This window comes from Lathamus discolor, chromosome 5 (genome assembly GCF_037157495.1).
Source record: "Lathamus discolor isolate bLatDis1 chromosome 5, bLatDis1.hap1, whole genome shotgun sequence".
Lineage (NCBI taxonomy): Eukaryota > Metazoa > Chordata > Aves > Psittaciformes > Psittacidae > Lathamus > Lathamus discolor.
The window spans coordinates 121,132,024-121,153,297 of record NC_088888.1 but is presented as its reverse complement, the minus strand read 5'-3'; the positions used below and the strand labels follow the sequence as shown (position 1 = coordinate 121,153,297).

General features: G+C 45.2%; 1 protein-coding gene across 3 annotated transcripts in view; it reads left to right on the top strand.

Moving 5' to 3' along the window:
• Window positions 1-21,274, top strand: part of BMP2 (bone morphogenetic protein 2) — a 214,660-nt gene that overhangs the window by 59,579 nt on the left and 133,807 nt on the right. For 2 of the 3 annotated variants that reach the window (XM_065682370.1, XM_065682369.1), the window contains exon 1: window positions 14,427-14,476. The exons of the other annotated variant lie outside the window; for it this stretch is intronic. The gene's annotated coding sequence lies outside the window, so the exon portion shown is untranslated. Of the gene's footprint in view, window positions 1-14,426; window positions 14,477-21,274 lie in introns of those variants that run through there. 3 annotated transcript variants of the gene reach the window in all.

The window sequence follows — 21,274 nt, the reverse complement described above, 5'->3', positions numbered from 1 at the left end:
CACAGGTTCCCCACATGGTTTTGCTCTCTGGAAAACTGGCAGCCCTCTGGTTTTCATGGGCCTTGCTTCCACTTCCACCCCTTTGTCATCATAAATCTTGATTAAAACTGCTCTTCTGTGTGGCTTGGTAGTGGCACAATCGAAGTCTGGGGAAGAGAAGGCTCAGGGGGTACCTTATCGCTCCCTACAACTGCCTGACAGGAGGATGGAGCCAGGAGGGTGCTGGGCTCTGCTCCCAAGGAACAAGGGATGGGACAAGAGGAACCGGCCTCAAGCTGCACCAGGGCAGGTTTAGATGGAGCTGAGGAACAATTCCTGCCCCAGAGGGTGCTCAGGCATTGGAACAGGCTGCCCAGGGCAGGGCTGCAGGCACCGGCCCTGCAAGTGTGCACACACTGTGGAGATGAGGCCTCAGTGCCCTGGGTTAGTGGTGGCCTTGGCAGTGCTGGGGAATGGTTGGGCTTGGTGACTTTAAAGGTCTTTTCTAGCCTACTCAATGCTATGATTCTGTGATTCTGTGACTTTTTTAATGAGTTGCTCCTCGTGTCTTTAGCTCACTTAGAACTTCTGACGGAAATGCTGCAGGAAAGGGAACTCTCTCTGTGTCAGGGTATGGATAGCGTGATGGCTTTCCAGTACTGATGTCAACAGGTTTCCAGTCAGTTCTGTAAGTACTTTTACTGTACTGTATGATTAGAACGACTGCAGTAAAAGAAATGCCATCCCTGTTTTATGCTGCATCATGAATTTCATTGAGAACCCAAATCAGAGCTCACAGTACCTGGCAGCACTGGCTGCCTGTTGCATAGGTTTGCATTTATGTATGTTAATGCAGCCAGAATGGTTTTATTGCCCTGGAATTTAATGCATTTTAGATTTGCTAATCTCTCTCAAATCTATACATCACTTTAGCCAAAGGATTATGGCTTCTTTAGTAAATCAAAAATATACTGCTCAATTAAGTCAATCTTTCACATCAGCTTATAAGTCTTTGGAGATTTTTAACATGTAAAAGGGGATTTTTCAAGTAGGATTTAAACTTTTATAACAATGCAAGAAACCAGCAAGAAATACAAAAGAAATAGGAATTACAATTAAGTAATGCCCATGCAGAGAGGCATGGTTTTCTCACCAGTGTGTAGCTTTGGAGATGCTGATGTTATAGGTGAGGTACAATGAATTCATAAACTTTATCCTTAAATTTCTACTGCTTACATTCAGGCTAGTGAGGTCTGAGGCCAAATTACCCGCAATGTGATATAGTCCTGCAGAAAGTTTGGCTATGTATGATAGCTTGTTTTATCTGATACTTTCTGAATCATCAGTATTGGTGTAAAGAGAGGGGGAAAAAAGTGGTTCTAAAGTTTCTCTTGCCCAGAGAAGCTGTGGCTGCCCCATCGCTGGCGGTGTTCAAGGCCAGGTTGGACGCCGCTTGGAGCAACCTGCTCTAGTGGAAGGTGTCCCTGCCCATGGCAGGGGGTTGGAACTGGATGAGCTTTAAGGTCCTTCCAACCTAAACCACTCTGTGATTGATTCTATGAGTTTATGAAAATCAACACTTGGCTAATTTGTGGGTATACTTCAAAGTTATACTTCAAAGCTTTTAGGCAGAAGTGACTTGCCTAAAGTCATATAGGAATGGGATCAAGTGGAGAACTGAACAGAGCTTTTCTGGGCCCCCATGTAGCATCCGCAGGCTTCTGGACTACTCATTCCTCCTTTCTCTGATATAGTGGTGATAGGCTGCTCCTAGATGCAGGCTGAAGGTCTTACACAAAGTGGTTGAAGTCAGTGGGGATCCTTTTCAGGGATGTCCGTCATCTGTGTATGGTGGCTGCTGTGTTCCTTTAACCCAGATCATCTTCCAAGAAGCATCACCACAATTCTCTGTGTTGTTGGTGTACATCAGTATTGTTCTACTGTGGCCATGCTGCAAAACAAATAATGCCCATTAGAAACAGCAAAGCTTCTGTGAACTGCCTTAGAGCTAAATGAGTTGTTTCACACATGTCTGGGAAGGAGAACAAAGAGCTAAACCCATATAGCAGTCATGTACTTGTGTGCCAAACCAGCGCTGTGCTAGATGGGGCTGAGGTGGCAAGGTGTAAGTCAGAGCACACAAAGATGGTGTTGCTAAGTTTGCCTGTAATGCCTTAGGAAAATTAATTTGCTGTGCAGCCCCTGTGCGTAAAACTTATTATAGTAGTTACAATAGCAAAGGCAGTTGTTAAGGCTGAGTTCTAACCCCTGCTCTTGGCTAATAACTCTTTGCTAATAGCTTTCTCAAATTCTTTTTGCTCTGAGTTTTTCCATGCTCAGTGTTAGCCCTAAGGTGAATTTTTTGGGAAGTCTGGGAGGGTTTTGAATTATGAGAACATGAATAAAATACATTTTTCCTCCGCATGTTTTAATGGAACTTTTGCATTTTGAGAACTCTCTGAAACATCAGATTTGTTTTGTAGCCCTGAGAAAGGAAAGAGAGCAGCGTAATTGATGTCTGCAGAATATCCTGGTTCATGCAACTGTGGTGACTGTGTGTGGTCACAGCAGCTTTAAAGATGAAGGATGACATTCTCAAAAGTATCTAATGGTGTAGGCCCATTTCAAAAGGAACGTTGCCGAGATTAAATGTCATAGGATCTTGTAGGATGGAGGCACCTGCGTGCCTGCCACTCTTGAAAGGAAAAGGCTGTTTTAATAGAGCTGGGCAAGGAGTGTTTCTCTTCTCATGAGGTGCGGGGTTATCCTGATACCCAACTTGGATCAGGAGCCTGCTAGTACACTGCAATTACATAGCTGCTGTGATGTGCCACATAGGTAAAGTCATATGGAAGACCGTGGTGAGGCGCTGGAAATGTGTAGTGAGGGATTTCCCCTCTGTGCAAGGATGGGAATCCTTGGCCATGAGGCTCAGTGCACATTGGTTCAATGTGCACCTCTGAGCCAGAGTTTTGAAACCATTCTTGAATGCGATGAGTGGATAAAGCAAAAATACTTCTAAGCAGATCTACATGGGAAATGGTTACAACCTATATCTGACTAGCCTATGTATACCTTTAAACAGCATTTGCTTTGATTTCAGTGATATCTTAAAGGGCTTCAGCTGAGCTCCGCTCGAGCTCTTCTATTAGAACCCTTAGAAGCCACCAATACCAGAAGCACAAAATGTGCTGCTTCAGTGACTCCTATGGACTTTCCATGGCTGTTGGCAAGTTGTGACTAAATAGATTCAGTTGCCTGTGTCTTCTATTGTCTTTCACTGTCCTCTTCCCATATTGTGTAAGTGCTTTTCCAGCCCTTACTGGAACTCCAACATGGGTGAACGTTCATGGAGGAGCTGAATTTCCACCAAGGAATTTGGTACCAAGTGCAAGAGGCCTTGATCTGGCGATGATGCCTGGGTGAAGGCTGCTGGAGTTAAAGGTGTTTCATTTACTGGTGTCTCCATCAGAGCTTCCTTATGTGTTGATCCCTAGAACGTCATACCTTTACAATGAATGAAAGAAGTCTAGATTTGCTGGATTTGCTGGAAAGAAGTCTGGATATATCACTGGATTTGCAGTTGTTAGAAATCCCCCAATGCTTTAAATAACTGCAAAATGCAGTGTTAGAATAATGTGGAAGCTGCAGAGTCCAAAGTTGAGAGCAGGGAAAGTCTGAAATCTGTGGTTTGTATCACTAACCCATGGTACATATACACAGAGTGAGACTAGGAGGCATTTTCCAGTTCAGTTTTCCGTGTTAAATGTAATGTGTTACTGTTTGTTATTTAATCTATGCTTTACAACACACGGGATGCATAATGGGGCTAGGTTAATACTGTGGCTGGAAAGTTCAGGTTTGGAATTGTTTTGCACTTCTGGCCTTATTTTCTTTGTTTAACCTGGATTTAGTGACAGCTTTTACATTTGTATCTGTATCATATGCAGAAGGATTGAATGCCTGAATACATGCTGGAGTGCACACCTCAGGACCAGCACGATGTAATTCCCCTCCTCAGTTCCCCAGGACTGCTGCTCCCAACTGCATTAAGCTGAATGAGCCTTTGACTCCTTCAGGTCTTTTGTGTTCTCCCTTATTTGCTGGGTGGTGAGGGACAGCTTCCCTTTACTCACTGGAAGCAAGGCAAACATGGAATCGTGGAATTGTTTAGGTTGGAAAGGACCTTAAAGCTCATGCAGTTCCAACTCCTTGCCCTGGGCAGGGACACCTTCCACTAGAGCAGCTTGCTCCAAGCCCCTGTGTCCAACCTGGCCTTGAACACTGCCAGGGATGGGCATTTACAACATCCTTAGGTGCATTGCTGACTTCATTGATTCTGCCCTACTCTAGAATGAGTGCTCATGGGCATCTCTCCCAAATTGTTCTGGTGCCCATTGAATGGATGATGGAAATTTTCCTGCCAGCTTTGGTGGGGTTTGTTCAGCCCCTTCCTTTGGATCAGTTTAAGAGTTAGGAAAAGGATCAGAAAGATCAGTTTTGGGAAGGGACGCCTTGTGTTGGATGGTTTAGTGAGAGGTGTCCCTGTCCATGGCAGGGGGGTTGGAACTAGATGATCTTGAGGTCCTTTCCAACCCTAACCATTCTATGATTCTATGATTCTATGAATGGACTAACTCCATGTATTTAGTGTGAGGTAAAATGCATCTTATCTGAAACTCTGTGACAATATCAAATGGTTTTAGAAAAGATATTATAAATAAGCAATGTGTAAATGTGCAAACCGAGTGACTCAACACACAGTGAACATTTGGACCGATTTATTTTGCCCTATTGCTTCCTTCTCAGCAGATCTGTTCCTGTAAACTTGCAGTACCTAACACTTCCCTTTCCTTGCCTTTCCAGGCCCCTGTGTACCATGCACATTTGGGCTTTGAAATCCTCAGGGACTTTAGTTTTCTTAGGACAATATCCCCCCGGAGCTTTGCACTGAATCTGGTGTGCATCAGAGCTGCCATGTGCTAAGCAGCTAAAGTGCATTACCAATGGGGGAATAATTATCAGCCCCAGATTATGGCATTATTAACGCCTTAATACTGATAACTCTTAGCAGTTCACAAGACCGTCAAATGGTTTCCCTTTAATACTGTCCCAGATTTTCCAGCAAGCCCTGGAGAACTGGAGATAACCTGACAGCCCAATAGAGTTTGATGTATGTGTCTGGAGAGGGGGAAGGAAAAAAAACAGGTTGAGATCCTTCAGACAAGCCAATGTCTTTAATGGCTTCCCTAGATTAAAATAATCCCTATGGGAAATCCACTATGACAACAGTTCTTATACAGATTTTGTGATTTTCCAGTCAGTGCTTCTGTGCCACAACCACTCTTTGAAACTGTTTGTGTTAGTGAAAGGCCACATTCTCAGAGACTTCTTGGTTTTTTCTCTCTAAAGAATGTGTTTTAACTCCATTAAGAAGAGCTTGAAGTTCTCACTTTCTTCCTTGGGCATTAGCATGCCTATTAGTCCTGTATCTTGTGAATGTTTGACAACGTGAAGAAATGTAGAGGTCACTTCTGACTCTCATATGAAAGGTCATCCTGGTGTTTGCACTTAAGTACAGTACTTATAACATGGGTGATTTCATCCATCAGCCCTTTAGGGGATTGAAGAATTAGGCTGCGTGACAGAAGGCCAGGCAGTAACAATACTAAAACACTAACTAGTGTTGATTTAAAATCCAAATGAGAGAACAGATTTGCAGGCCTGAAATCAGGCACACTTGTTGCTATTTAGATGTACCAAATCTAGCCCTGAACAGAAAACTCTTCAGAACAGAAAACCCTGTTCACAAACAACACCCAAGGCCAGATTCTTCATGTGGGGAGACTTTTAAAGAGCTCAGATTAATTTAGCAATGCTTTGTTGGTGGAAAAAGTTGTCTTCTCTAATAGTAACAGGAATTTAAAGCTGCTGGAGAAGCTTTAAACCACTGGGGTGTGGGGGAATCCGTGAGAGACAGAGAGTGAAAGACTGGAGTATTTCTGCGGGTGTCCACTGAGACCCAAGATCATGTTTGCAGCATCGTTGCACTTAACCTTTGTACCTTCTCCTCAGGTTATATGATCCATCAGAAAGCTGTGAATGTGAAGAAGGTCACGCTATGATTTGTGTCCCCGCCACTAAAATGCTGTTGGAACACATTGCTGTGGCCACAGGTCATAGATTGTCAAATTAGGAAGGAACATTAGACTTTTCCTGCTTACTACCAGTTGCGTGGGGCTTTTGCCTGTTAGTGGTCATTTAAATAGCAGCTTCTTTTGTTCCCACTTTGATTTGGTAGTTGCAGCAATCAGGTTGATTAATTTGTGTCCAAGACTTGTGTTTCTCTATGGTAAATAGCTCTGAAGCACTTTACAGCAGTTCTGTAGTGCACGTTATTATTGCAGCACCCTCCACTGTCTCATCTACCTATTTTACCTCTCTGAAAGATGAATCCTTAGGTAAGTCATGGGAAAAGCATCACTTTATCACCGACTTAGGATGGTGTCTTGGGCACCATGCAAATGTTCATGGCATACTGAGGTTTAGCTAGCAAAATGGAATTAAACACACTGTTAAAAATAATGATTTGAGACCCAAATTCGTGGCCAAAGGCTGCATAGTATGTGATACTTTAAATACTTAGCTAAAAAAAATAGTTCAATCTGAAGGTACAGAGAGGTGGTGGTGAATGGTGCAGCCCACCTGCACTTGAACACTGCCAGGGATGGGGCAGCCACAGCTTCTCTGGGCAACCTATGCCAGTGCCTCAGCTCCCTCATAGGGAAGAACTTCTTAATATCTCATCCCAGTCTCCTCTCTGTGAGGTTAAAGCCATTGCCCCTCGTCCTGTTACTACATGCTTTTGTAAAACATCCCTCTCCTGCTTTCTTCTATTCTCCTTTAGGCACTGGGAGCTGCTCTAAGGTCTACCCTGAGCCATCTCTTCTCCAGGCTGAGCTAGCCCAGCTCTCTCAACCTGTCTCCATAGAAGAGCTGCTCCAGCCCTCTGAACATCTTTGTGGTCTCCTCTGGACTCGCTTGAACGTTTCCACATCCCTCTTGTGCTGGGGACCCCTTCACAACTCTGCAGATCAACTTTCCAGGCAGAGTAGGATCATGTTTTCTATATCCAGCTTCCCTGCTAGGCATATCTCTTTCTTATCCTCCTAATAAGCTTTACACAAGCAGCCCAGGTCCTCTTATAAAGTGATGCACTGCCAGTAAACAGGGCTGCTGGCACCCAGGAGCAGAGCCTGTCTGGTGACATCTGCCCCATCACTATGTGCTGCAGTGGGATGGAAGTGGAAACTGGAAGGGGCTCACTCAGTCCTGTGTCACGCAGTCAAAAGGCTGCTCTGGATTAGCAGTTCGCTGGCTGGAGTGCTGTGGCTGACAGGTATGTGAAATCAAACCACCTTGGAGGGGTTAAGCTGTGGTTTGGTGTAACACTTGCGAAGGAGAAAGTCAAAGGTACCAAAACAGTTTTCAATGGGGGTCAGCTCTGGGTGTGGTGACCTTTCTGCTCTGACCACTACCCAGCTTAAGGTTAAACTGTACTGCTCCAACCTCAGCGCTGTTTACATGATAGGCTCTAAAAACAACGTTGCTCCATCAAATTTTCACACTTCCATTTGTTTTAAGAGTTAGGGAAATAAAATAATCAGCATTTCACAAATTCCTCTTCTCGCCTGAATGAAACAAGCAGTCCCACAACTTCGTTTTCAGCTGCTTTTCCTGTTTCCCACACATTGCAGTCAGCAACCTTTGCCCAGGGCAGGGTGACCGCTGATTCATATGGAAGACCCGAGTCCTGCCTGTGGCGGTGGGGATGCTCTGGCAAATAGGATGTTTGTTCCGCTCGCGGGCCAAGGGAAAAGGAATTTCTGGAATGATATGGGTAAAAAAAAGTACTTGTTTCTTTTGGCAGTCTCGCTTGGAGAGTCCTTGAGCTGTTGTGTGGTGGTTCTGTTTACACCGAGGAAACCCAAGCAAACAGGCTGCCCTGGGCTATCAGCATGGCTGGAAGTTTCCAACATATTTTTCCTGCATATCAAGAATTTGGATGTTTGCCACACAATCATTCTACAGAACCGGGAGTGGGAAGCACTCCAGTTGTGCTCAGTCTAAGTTCTCCAACTGCTGCTTTTCCAGGAATGGTCACTGCAGCCCCCATCAAATGAGATACCTCCGAGTTTGTCCTCTTGATCTAATTCTGTACAAACAACTGTCGCTTCTGAGCTGTTTTTAGTGCTTACAATGCTGTTGTATTCATCTAATCCTTGCCACCCCTCACCTGTATGATTACAAAGCAGTGACAAGGCTGTTTACCACGATGGTGCTAGCAGTTTTTGTGGCCCTGGGTGTTATTCAGCAGAGATGCTCCAGGGGGACTTTGTAACGGTCTTCCAAAACCTAATGGGGGCTACAAGAAATGTGGAGAGGGGCTTTTTACACGGGTCTGTAGTGGCAGGACAATGGAGAACGAGTTTAAACTGACAGAGGGGAGGTTTAGATGAGCTCTGAGGCAGAAATTCTTCCCTATGAGGGTGCTGAGGCGCTGGCACAGGGTGCCCAGAGAAGCTGTGGCTGCCCCATCCCTGGCAGTGTCCAAGGCCAGGTTGGACACAGGGGCTTGGAGCAACCTGGTCTAGTGGAAGGTGTTCCTGCACATGGCAAGGGGCTGGAACTGGATGAGCTTTAAGGTTCCTTCCAACCCAAACCAGTCTGGGATTCTATTCTATGATTTTGTAATCTCACCCACTTGCCCCACTCCTGCTATGGCTTCAGTGCAAGTAGCTCAAGCCCGTGCTTGGGAAAGCCTCTTTTGGTTGGCTTTCGTGTTGAGCTTGTGCTGGGAGAGTATTTTCAGGTTTTCAGGCTTTGATGTTGTTGTTGCTGCTGCTGTGTTAAAATTAAAGGCCTATTTCCAGCTTGTCTGGGAGAAGGCAATTTATATAGGTTGCTGTGTCCCTCTCTGCCCTTCCCCATCCCTGCCCTGTGTGCTCTTTCGTGAGCTCTGGGGCAATTCAAAGTTTCTGTTTTACTTTTTTGTACAAAGAACTGAAGAACTCTTTGGTAGCATATATATAGATTATAGTTCCAGGAATCCTCTCCAAGCTTTATTTATCAGGGAAATAGCAGAACAGTTGTTCATCTTACCCATAAACAGGCTTCCGGTGCTTCAGACCAAAGCTGTTTAGTCCCTGTTTGTTCTGTTTAGTCCATGGTTAAAACAAAAATGAAAGTCTAAGATGTAAATCAGCTGATCAGTCTCTCTTGCTGTGTTCAGACCTGGGTAGTGGGATAAGAGCAGAGAGTGGTGCTTTGGACCTGTGCCTGGCTATTCCCAGCTCTGCCATCCAGCCAGGGATGACCTTAGCTGAGCCTCTGTGCCTCTGTTTCCATCTGTGTGAAAAGTTCATCGTAATCCTGACTTCTTTTTCCTGTTTTTTGAAAGGATTTTGACCCCTGCTGCTGAAAAGAGCCAGACCCTGCTCTTCATGATTCCCCCAGGTGCATGGGATAAAAGCAGGCTGCCTTGGAGGAACAGGCTCCCTTCTTTGGGGAGCTTGGTGTTGCTGGAGGTGCAGGGCTGTCTGAAGTGTTTACATCCTGCACTTCTAAAGTCATATCTGTAGGCCATCACTTTGGGTTGAAAATTGATTTTATTAGGTGAAAATGAAAATGAACTGAAGAAATGAACTGCAAGCCACATTGCAGCGCTCGGCAAACGCGTTATCCACCCTTGTGTGCCCGGATGTAATGAATACGCAGAGACCACCTACTTTGAACACTCCTCTGATTTCCCGGTTTCTTTAAAGTCTAATAATATTGGCAATGCAGGATGAAAGCAATTGTGAAAAGTGAAAAAGTCCTTGTTTGCCTATCCTGTCATCTGGGCTCTGTTTCACTGAAGCTGAAAATGAAGGTAACTTGCCTTAATGCTGGAGGACAGCTTTTAGTCTAATTGAACCATGCATCGGCCAGAACCCAGTATTGAGCCTTCAGTCTCGGGTTAATCCCTTTTATTGGCTTGGGCGCAGGTTATCATCCCTTCTTATCAAACAAGGACCCCTTTCTTCTTGCTTGGGATCAGAACTAAAAGCCAGTTGAGAAAGAAAATGACAAATTCAAAGCTTTAAGCCCCCCTTTCCCCCTAAAAAAACCCTCCTCGCCCTGTGCATCCACGAGGTGCTCTGCGGCACACACGCTTCAGCTGCAAGGCCGGGGTGCATTTTTGTTGCTAGGAAGCTCCCTCCCCTTTCAGCTGTGATTTCAGCTTCAAAGTGCCTCACTTGGCTCAATTGTTTTGCCCAGCATTTGCCGATCAGCATGTCAGATTAAATTTATGGGCGGTTGACTAGTGCTTAGTATTTGAACACCTGCTTCAGCCTCCTCTTCTGGCACAGCTTTCGGAGCAGAGGTATGTTAAAGCCATCGATAGCGAGTCTGTGGTGTGGGGCAGTGATGGGTTTAAGGGGAATAAAGATGGCTTTTTGGGGGAGAAAAATAGTAAGCAGTTATTTTTGAGTGGTCAAAGTCCAGGATCACAATTCTGACCTTAAACTCTAGGAATCTGCTGAAACCAACACGACCAAAAATCCCTCATGTTTATTATCAGACTGTTTTACCATGATTATAGGTCAAATCACCAAAAAGTAAGTTAAAAGATGCACTCTGTGTGCTTTAAACACAGGCAAAGGTTTTTAAATGAAATAATAGGAAGTCTTCTGCTAAGATTATTCTGTGTATGCTTCTAATTTATCCTATACTGGGGTTTGGGAGTCGCTTATTCTGACATGGTATTATTTAAATGTATAAAACTACCAAAAAATCCCACTCTCTTTTCTCTATACTCAGTCCCTGCTTTGGTCTTTTGCAACAGCTTCTACAATCACAGCAATACATTAAACAGGTTTTAGAATGATGGCCAGGAGGAGAAGAGGCGAAGAAACCAAAGATCAGGACAGTCTAATAAGGGATAAAATAAAAAGACTTTATAAAGGCCTTGAAATCTTTGTGCTCCTGCAGAAGGGTTTCTTGCATTTCCCTGTGAATCATCTGGTCTGTGACTCTCAGAAACAGGATCCTGAACCAGGCGAACCATGGGTCTGATCCCACTTGGCATTTTAGTTCCCCTTCGCAGAGTCCAAACTCCAGCAGTTAACAGCAATTCAAGGTGTATGACCCAGCAAATATTGATGCTTCGGAAGGAATCTGATCCTTTGTCTGTTTCTGGGCTGTTTGGACAAATTCTCCCCATCATCATCTGTATTCCCTTCAAGATACTTTCCCCATGGGCATCCGGAAAGAGAAGGTTGCGACGGCTTTGTCTGTTTTCTTCCCTTCCATATTGTTCTTTGGTAAAAGCATAGCATGGGGTGGTTTTGTCCTACAGACCAGCACAATGCCTGCTGGCCTGGGTATCCAAAATATGGTTTTATTGTTGTGGAAAGGCCTTAATGAGGAAAGGGAAAAAAAACCCCAACCCCAACCCTATTTAATAAAGTGCATCAAGTGCCCTTGGGAAAAATTAGCACACAATGACTTTTTGTGCCGCCAATTGAAGCAGCAGATCGCGGCAGTGATAGGCTTTACAGGAAATATTAAAAGAGCACAGATGGCTCAAGTTTACATGTTTACAGTGGAGCTGGAACAGCAGCTAAACCCTTCCAGTAGAGTATAATTTACTCGGAGGTCATAGACCTCGTGGTTAAGAATGAACCTGAAGACTATTGTAAACACGTTATTAGGGTTTGTGGAGGTTTAATCCCGGCATTCTCCCCTTCTTTTCTGCAACGTTAGAAGCAATTGGCTGCAGCGTGAGTGAAAAGAGATACTTAAAAGCATGGAAAAATGTGACATTCTGTTGGCGGCGGCGGAGCTGAGCTGTTGCAGGGAGCTGGGATGGGGTTATGCAATTGCTACTGTTACTATGTAATTAGAAGCTCTTTGGCACTGATTTACCATTGGGCTCGCAATGTGATTATAAAAAGTAGTACTGAAAACTGGAGCTAGAAACAAGCTGCTTCAGCAATTACAGGAGTATCTGCTGTGCCCTAAGAGCTGTGGTTCACAACTGTGAGCAATCACAGAATCAGAGAGGTTGGAAAAGACCTTCAAGATCATCCAGTCCAACCATTCCCCAGCACTGCCAAGGCCACCGCTAACCCATGGCACTGAGGCCTCGTCTCCACGGTGTGTGCACACTTGCAGGGCCGGTGCCTGCAGCCCTGCCCTGGGCAGCCTGTTCCAATGCCTGAGCACCCTCTGGGGCAGGAATTGTTGCTCAGCTCCATCTAAACCTGCCCTGGTGCAGCTTGAGGCCGGTTCCTCTTGTCCCATCCCTTGTTCCTTGGGAGCAGAGCCCAGCCCCTCCTGGCTCCATCCTCCTGTCAGGCAGCTGCAGGGAGCGATCAGGTCCCCCCTGAGCCTTCTCTTCTCCATCTGAGCCCCCCAGGTCCCTCAGCCGTTCCCATCACACTTGTGCTCCAGGCCCTGCACCAGCTCCAGTGCCCTTCTCTGGCCCTGCTCCAGCAGGGAGGCTGGCCAGAAAAAGACATACCCAGTGGACTGGGGTTGAAGTCTTGCTTTGCCACAAGCTTCTATAGGGCTCAGGTCCAGGCAGCTAGGATGCTTTCTTATTTAGGTAACTAATTAAATGCTTATTCAATTATATATTTTTAGTTTGTCAGCTCTTCAGGACAGGAATTGTCACATCCAAAACTCAGACGGAAGATGGATTTTAAGAAGGCTTGTAGCAGGCTCTGGTGTAGGATAATAAGATGGGGTCACTGAATGGACAGGAATGGGAAATAAGTAACTGCCTTCAGTGTCAGGTGTCCTTTAAAGTATGTGGTTTGTTCCCTGCAGGAATCGGCAACCTTGGTCAGTCAAACATCTGCTTAACTTAATGACATCTAAACCTGGAACCATGTCCTGCCTCCCCTGCAGTTCGAGTTATGTTGTTTACTTCGAACAATACCTAACCCATAGCAATAGCACAAGCAGCTAACCTGACCCAGACACTGAAAGTAAATGCAAAGTAATGAAAAGCTCTACACACAAATATAACAAAATCTAGCTCATGTATTTTCCTTCACGGCCAGTTTTCAAAGCACTATTCAAAGCAGTTCTCTATTGCTGTCCCCTTCCAACAGACAGATCGAAGCGTGAAAGGGTGAAGTAATTTGCCAAAAGAGTGATAAAATTTGGCCTCAGAAATAGGTTTCTTGATTTCCCAATCAAATGTTCTGTTCTTTGGACCAGAACCATTAGGTTGTGCTTAGCGTAGTCTTTGCATTTCCATGGTATAGGAGCTCCTCTGGTTCCAATGGCTGTCAGCCCAGGAGCAGCTGGTTTCTTTTCCCCCCCTTTCTTTTCCTTGCACACGTACATGCAAATGTGAATGGTGTTATTTTCATTTAACAGGCTCCTGTAATATCATTGGAATCGCTTGATAGTTAAATCATGTTAAATTAAACCTGGCTGCTGCCGCCGCGTCATCACCGTCAGCAGTACAATAGGTGCATTATTAACGGAGTATTTACTTTGCAGACAATTATCTTCCTCATCAGAAAGTTGACTTCACCTGGGAATGTTCGGAGAGGTGAGTTGAAGCTGGAGTTCTCAGCTAATCTGGGGCTGATCTACATGGCAGCATCTCCATGTGAATTTTACCCAATGAAACCTGCATGACTCACCCCACAAAAATCTCAACCAATAACATGAGCTCATTAAACACAAATCAATCACCACAGCAACTAAACCCACAACATGGCACGGAGCACATCAAGAAAGAGGAGATTTGGGTGAAAGTGCCCACCATACCCAGCTTTTCAAGCAGACCTCATTGCTGGTGATGGTTATGGGGCAGACGGTGAGGACTGCTCCAGGACTCCATAGTAAGTGTAGTGCTTTTGTGAAAACCCCAAGGTTTGTTTGCTACACAACCTTCTCCAGTCCCTGCTGCAGAACTCATTTTAGGAGCCCACAGCCTGGTAGGAAGCCTTGCAATTTAACATCTGGTGGCATTTAAAACCTCTCTGCTTCTCCATTGGAGATCGATACCCTATTCCAGGTATGCGCAAGGTGTGATAATATTTGTGTCCACATGCAGGAGAGAGAAGTGAGTATAACATGTGGTTACCCTTACCTGGGACAGAAGGAAGGAGTCCAATTCCAGGGCTCTCAAGCCGAAGTCAAGAGCTAAACACCCTCTGATTATTGCAGCAAGGGCAGGAATCCGTGGTGATGCTGAGCACAAAAGGGAGACCTTTGGGTCAAGCTCAGTGCTGCTTTGGCCTCATGCAGCCTTTCTGTGCCTGCCCTCGGCTCGTTCTGGGAATTCTGCCAACCCAAATTCCCTGCTCACTGTGTGAGTAGCTTTTTAAACACCTCAGCCTGATCTAGGGGTACAGTGTGCCACCGTTTCAACGAGTGGCTTTCCACGAATGTGAAGTTCAGGAGACATTTCCAGTTGAACAGCTTGCAGGTGGGTAGGTTTTGCTCTCTGGATGCTCATTCTCCGAGCTGTGGGGAGGATGGGTGCACTGTGTGTTTCTCAGAATTCGATGAAAATTGAGTTTTAGTTGATCTGTGTGGGATTGATTTAGTTTGTATTTGTGGGTGTAAGTGAGAGGAGAAACAGCTCAATGATCTGCTCTGATTCTACCCGCTTCTGACTTGGGGAGAAAGGTTTAGTATCACGTTCATGCCGTGGTGTCCCATGTGAGACATACCTCACCAAGAGCTCCTTGTGTGTCTAAGACCCATTTCCCAGTTAGCTTGAGCTCAGTTACCAATGGCTAATATTTGCAGTGTGTGTAAGGTTGGAGAGCTTCCACACCTTTGAATACGACCCTAATGACTGCAGGAGAAGGAAAACAGGGAAAGGATTTCTGTTTGAAATGTGCAGCAAGTGATAGCTCTCCTGTTAACTGCAGTGGGATCCAGACTGGATTGTGCTGTTAAGCAGTTATGAATTAGTCTATATGGCAATACCCTGGTTTACTAGATCTTCATTTAAATGACATGGGCACGCATATTTTTATACACACACACACGTTTATGTAAGCCTGTAGCTCTCTTTTGCCTGGTAGCAGTAACTTTAGTTTGTACAAACACAGTTTATCAGACCCTGTCCCTCTCTAGATCCATATGTTTATATGGGCCAGAGTTCCACATGATCTAAATCAGTGATAACCATTAAATTCAGTGATGAATACTAGCTGAGGGTGGACTGTTTCTATGTGCAGCACAAGCCCTGCTGTGTTCTGTGTTTTGATAAGAACCTCAAATAAATTATGGGGCGGGGGAAATAGTTAAAGCTGCTCCGCATAGAAAATACCAGTGTTAAAAGTGCTTTGATTTCTCCAAAGAAAGTGTAACAGGGAAGCGCTGGGATTTAGAACTGACCTCAGCAAATTCAAATGAGAAGTAGAATATTGTTAAAATAGAACATTAGCTAGAGGGAAGTACATAAGGCTGTCAAGGGGAGGAGTGGGTTCTCCATGAGGAATGGTTTCTTCAAGAATGAATTACTTTTCTATATTTATTATTAAATATACTCAAACCAGACATAAGTTAGTGGGATCCATGTAGAAAAACTGACCTGTGTTAAACAAGAGGCCAGGACTGAATGATCTAAATCATCTCTATTGGCCCTTAATCTGGCCTATGAATCTTACTATGTGTTTACATAAATCCTGGCGCAATGAGATCTCGAGCTCAGCAATGTGGTGTAATGATTATTAATAACAGAAATACACTGGGATAAATTCAGAAAGTGAAGTTTTGTGTCCATGAGTAAAGGTGGAGAAACATTTCTTCATGTTAGTTGTAGGTATGAGTTCAACATGTGGTACTTAGCCTGCTGTAAGCCACTGGTGAGCAATCAATTCCAGGAATAAAAGGCACTTGAATTCAGTTTCATTTTGGAAGTGAAGGAAGAAGAATCCGTTTGAGATCACCAGCTCAGAACCGGTCTATTCTCACAAGGATTTAACACAGTTTAAAACCCCTTCCTATGTTCAAACTGTACTAATTTCCTCCAGTTGTCCCCACATAGACCAGCCTGTGGTCATGATACTTGTGCTCATGCTTTGCCTCCACACTGAAGCTAATGTTTCCTCTCTTTCTGGAGATGATAACTCTGGTCTTTATCTCCTAGATGACTGTTCTGTTAAATGCAGAATGCATTAAATTGGCTGCCTCTCAGTTTGGATGAAATTTATTACTTCAGGGCTTAACATTTCATCTTGGCTTATGATTAGGAGGATGAATGCTGATAGAATGTTGTCTTCATTCTCCAGGAATGCCGAAGAGGTAAATACAGTGTCTTACTGAGCGTGGCTTAGACCACACGAGTTGTTGGTCTTGCTATATGTCTATGTACATATATATTTAAGAGAAAGAAATCTACAACTGGAAGCAGACTTGTTGAACAAAGGACAGAAGCATGGCAAAAGGGTGCTAACCCAAAGTTGTTACAACCCTAACCATGACACTGCAAGCTCAGCACCCTTTGGGTCTAATGGAGGTGTTGGCTTCAGCATGATGTTAGTGTACACAGGCATAGGTGTGAAGGTTTAAGGCTGTTATATTGGTATTCAAAGATTAAATTCTCTTTCTGTCACAGACTTCCAGTGTAAAATGAGAGATGTCAATCCTGCCCAAATCCTGTTAAAATGCATGCCTATGACTGCTGTTAGCTGTTTTGGACAGAGGAGATGATCTTTCACATTAGCTGTGCAATACATAAAAGAATCATAGAATCATAGAATAGTTAGGGTTGGAAAGGACCTCAAGATCATCCAGTTCCAACCCCCCTGCCATGGGCAGGGACACCTCACACTAAACCATCCCACACAAGGCTTCATCCAACCTGGCCTTGAACACCGCCAGGGATGGAGCACTCACAACCTCCCTGGGCAACCCATTCCAGTGCCTCACCACCCTAACAGGAAAGAATTTCCTCCTTATATCCAATCTAAACTTCCCCTGTTTAAGTTTTAACCCATTACCCCTTGTCCTGTCACTACAGTCCCTGATGAAGAGTCCCTCCCCAGCATCCCTATAGGCCCCCTTCAGGTACTGGAAGCTGCTCTGAGGTCTCCACGCAGTCTTCTCTTCTCCAGGCTGAACAGCCCCAACTTCCTCAGCCTGTCTTCATACGGGTGGTGCTCCAGTCCCCTGATCATCCTCGTGGCCTCCTCTGGACTTGTTCCAGCAGTTCCATGTCCTTTTTATGTTGGGGACACCAGAACTGCACACAATGCTCCAGGTGAGGTCTCACAAGAGCAGAGCAGAGGGGCAGGATCACCTCCTTTGACCTGCTGGTCACACTCCTTTTGATGCAGCCCAGGATACGGTTGGCTTTCTGGGCTGCGAGCGCACACTGCAGCCGGCTCATGTTCATTTTCTCATTGACCAGCACCCCCAAGTCCTTCTCTGCAGGGCCGCTCTGAATCTCTTCTTTGCCCAGTCTGTAGCTGTGCCTGGGATTGCTCCGACCCAGGTGTAGGACCTTGCACTTGTCGTGGTTGAACTTCATAAGGTTGGCATCAGCCCACCTCACAAGCGTGTCAAGGTCCCTCTGGATGGCATCCCTTCCCTCCAGTGTATCAACCGGCCCACACAGCTTGGTGTCATCGGCAAACTTGCTGAGGGCGCACTCAATCCCACTGTCCATGTCAGCGACGAAGATGTTAAACAAGACCGGTCCCAACACCGATCCCTGAGGGACACCACTCATTACCGGTCTCCAGCCTGACATCGAGCCAGAATAGTTAGGGTTGGAAAGGACCTCAAGATCATCCAGTTCCAAGCCCCCTGCCATGGACAGGGACACCTCACACTAAACCATCCCACCCAAGGCTTCATCCAACCTGGCCTTGAACACTGCCAGGGATGGAGCACTCACAACCTCCCTGGGCAACCCATTCCAGTGCCTCACCACCCTAACAGGAAAGAATTTCCTCCTTATATCCAATCTAAACTTCCCCTGTTTAAGTTTTAACCCGTTACCCCTTGTCCTGTCACTACAGTCCCTGACAAAGAGTCCCTCCCCAGCATCCCTATAGGCCCCCTTCAGGTACTGGAAGGCTGCTATTAGGTCCCCACGCGGCCTTCTCTTCTCCAGGCTGAACAGACCCAACTTCCTCGGCCTGTCTTCATACGGGAGAATATGGAATATAAAAAGAAGGACTCTAAGGTGAGCTGCATACCTCCTATTGCTTTTACTGCTTGTGACTTTCACTGTTTAAAAATCAGTATGAATAAATGCATTGTGCCAGGAAAGGAGAGGGCTTTCGTTCCTGTTCACCTGAGTTAAACTCCTTGTTGGCTTCATAGAAGTGGCACTGGGAGCAGAACTGTTCCAGTGAATGCAAATGGGTGATACTGGTGGGCTGTGATACCTGTTAAGTGCCTTTAGCTTTCAGAAGCTGCTTCTTTCACTCACGTTTCGTGCAAAGATGTTGAAACATCGCCTTGAATATTCGATGATCAGAAAATGTCATCTGTTGTTCTGGCCTCTGGTCTGTACTGCGTTATATTACCTCTCTAGATTATACTGCAATACTTTCTTTAGAAGAAAGCATGTTAACTTGCATCAAGTGACTGGCAAATTCAAGACTAAAAATCCACCAAGACCATTCAATGCAGAGGCACCATCTGTGGCTCAGGAAAGCCACAAATCACTGAATCCATAGATGCTGGGAGAGTATTCTGGATAGCTATCACTGCATATGTACCCTGGGCACTTTATTGTTCTCCAGCTACCTGCTGATGGTCAGAGGCAGAATCAGGGGTTAGATGGACTTTGATGGGACTTGTTACTCTCTTCTTATGTTGAAATCTGCTTTAACTTCCACATTGACTTTGAGTACTTATGGTACTCTGCCTATAAGTGCTTGTATGTAGATGGTGATGATTGTGTTACAGTCATTATTTTCACTTTTAGGATCTCCCCTTGCAGCCCCCTCTGAGGTCCATACCAGGTCACAGAATCACAGAATCCCAAGGGTTGGAAGGGACCTAAAAAGATCATCTAGTCCAACCCCCCTGCAAGAGCAGGGTAACCTACAGTACATCACACAGGAACTTGTCCAGGCGGGCCTTGAATATCTCCAGTGTAGGAGACTCCACAACCCCCCTGGGCAGCCTGTTCCAGTGCTCTGTCACTCTTACAGTAAAGAAGTTCTTCCTGATGTTAACGTGGAACTTCCTATGTTCCAGTTTACACCCATTGCCCCTTGTCCTATCACTGGATATCACTGAAAAAAGCCTAGCTCCATCATCCTGACACCTACCCTTCACATATTTGTAAACATTGATGAGGTCACCCCTCAGTCTCCTCTTTTGCAAGCTAAAGAGACCCAGCTCCCTCAGCCTCTCCTCATAAGGGAGATGTTCCACTCCCTTAATCATCTTTGTGGCTCTGCGCTGGACTCCTTCAAGCAATTCCCTGTCCTTCTTGAACAGAGGGGCCCAGAACTGGACGCAATATTCCAGATGCGGCCTCACCAAGGCTGAGTAGAGGGGGAGGAGAACCTCTCTTGACCTACTAACCACTCCCTTTCTAATGCACCCTAAGATGCCATTTGCCTTCTTGGCCACAAGAGCACATTGCTGGCTCATGGTCATCCTCCTATCCACCAGGACCCCCAGGTCCCTTTCCCCTTCGCTACTTTCCAGCAGGTCAACCCCCAACCTGTACTGGTACATGGGGTTGTTCTTCCCCAGATGCAAGACTCTACACTTGCCCTTGTTAAATTTCATCAAGTTTCTCCCCGCCCAACTCTCCAGCCTGTCCAGGTCTCGCTGAATGGCAGCACAGTCCTCTGGTGTGTCAGCCACTCCTCCCAGTTTTGTGTCATCAGCAAACTTGCTGAGGGTGCACTCAGTTCCCTCATCCAGGTCATTGATGAAAATATTAAACAGCACCGGTCCCAGCACCGACCCCTGAGGAACTCCACTAGTCACAGACCTCCAGCTAGATTCTGCGCCATTGACCACAACTCTCTGCCTTCTTCCTTTCAACCAGTTCTCGATCCACCTCACTACTTGATCGTCAAGCCCACACTTCCTCAGCTTATCTATGAGGATGCTGTGGGAGACAGTATCAAATGCCTTACTGAAATCAAGAAAAACCACATCTACTGCTGGTCCATACCAGCCTCTGCAACAAGAGGCTTTGAGCCAAAGGGTGGGGTTTTCATCTTCCTGCAGAGATTTGAGAGGAGAAGTTGCTTGCACCACTAAATCCCCAAGGCACTCGTAACTCTCTCCCAATACGCAAGGCAGCTGTACAGTGAAAACCAAGGAACCCAGGAGTGAAGGGATTTACCTGCTCTCACAAAGCAGTTCTCGACACAGCCAAGCTTGGAACTTGGGAGCTTTTTGACCCTTTGTGGACAATTCCTCCACTCCCCCACTGTCCCTTCATGGAAATACTGTTCTAAAGCAACAAAATGAAAAAGCTTTGATTCAAATACTTCCTCTCTCCAAGCACCAGGTGATGAATCACAATAGTAAGCCGTCGTTTCCATCCCTAAATCCTACATGTTCTGGCAGTTCCAATATGAAAGACAATAGCTTAGGACAAGTAGTTACAGTGATTTCCATTCTGGACCACTTTTCATCAGTTTGGTGATCAGAGATGTTCTCTTTAACCCTGGCTCAGCTTCTGACTATTTTCTGCTCTTTATAACAGTGTTTGTTGCTTGCTGAAGCTGCTTTGAAGGCATGATAGAGTTAAATCACCTATAAATCCTGCTTGACACAGTATCTGTTTCAAGGTAGTGAAATGTACACTCTAACAAAACCATTCTGAATCATTAGCTGGTGCTGGGAGAGAGGAAGTATTTCAATCAAAGCTTACAAGCATTTTGTCTTATATTAGCTTTTTGACAAGACCCCAAGGGGCCAACTTTTGTCTTGTTAGTGTCAGATCCATCACACAGTGCTCAGAAGTCAGGATGAAAACTTCCCTTGTAGGAAAGATTGCTCAGAAATCATAAGTGCAATGGAATAGATGGAATTGGAGACAGTATAGGTAAGTAGTAACATCTTCCTCACTCTAGTGAGGAGGATCTTAGTTCATGTCCATTGACCACATAGGGTAGAAGTAGACAAACTGTAGTTTTATCAGTACTTTGCAAGAGTTTCCAGCTCTCAGTCATTGTGTTCTCATGGAAAGTGTATTTCTTAGAGGCATACATATATTTTTACTATTACTTCGTATTTTTAATACATATATTTCTACTATTACCTTATAAATAGTTTATGG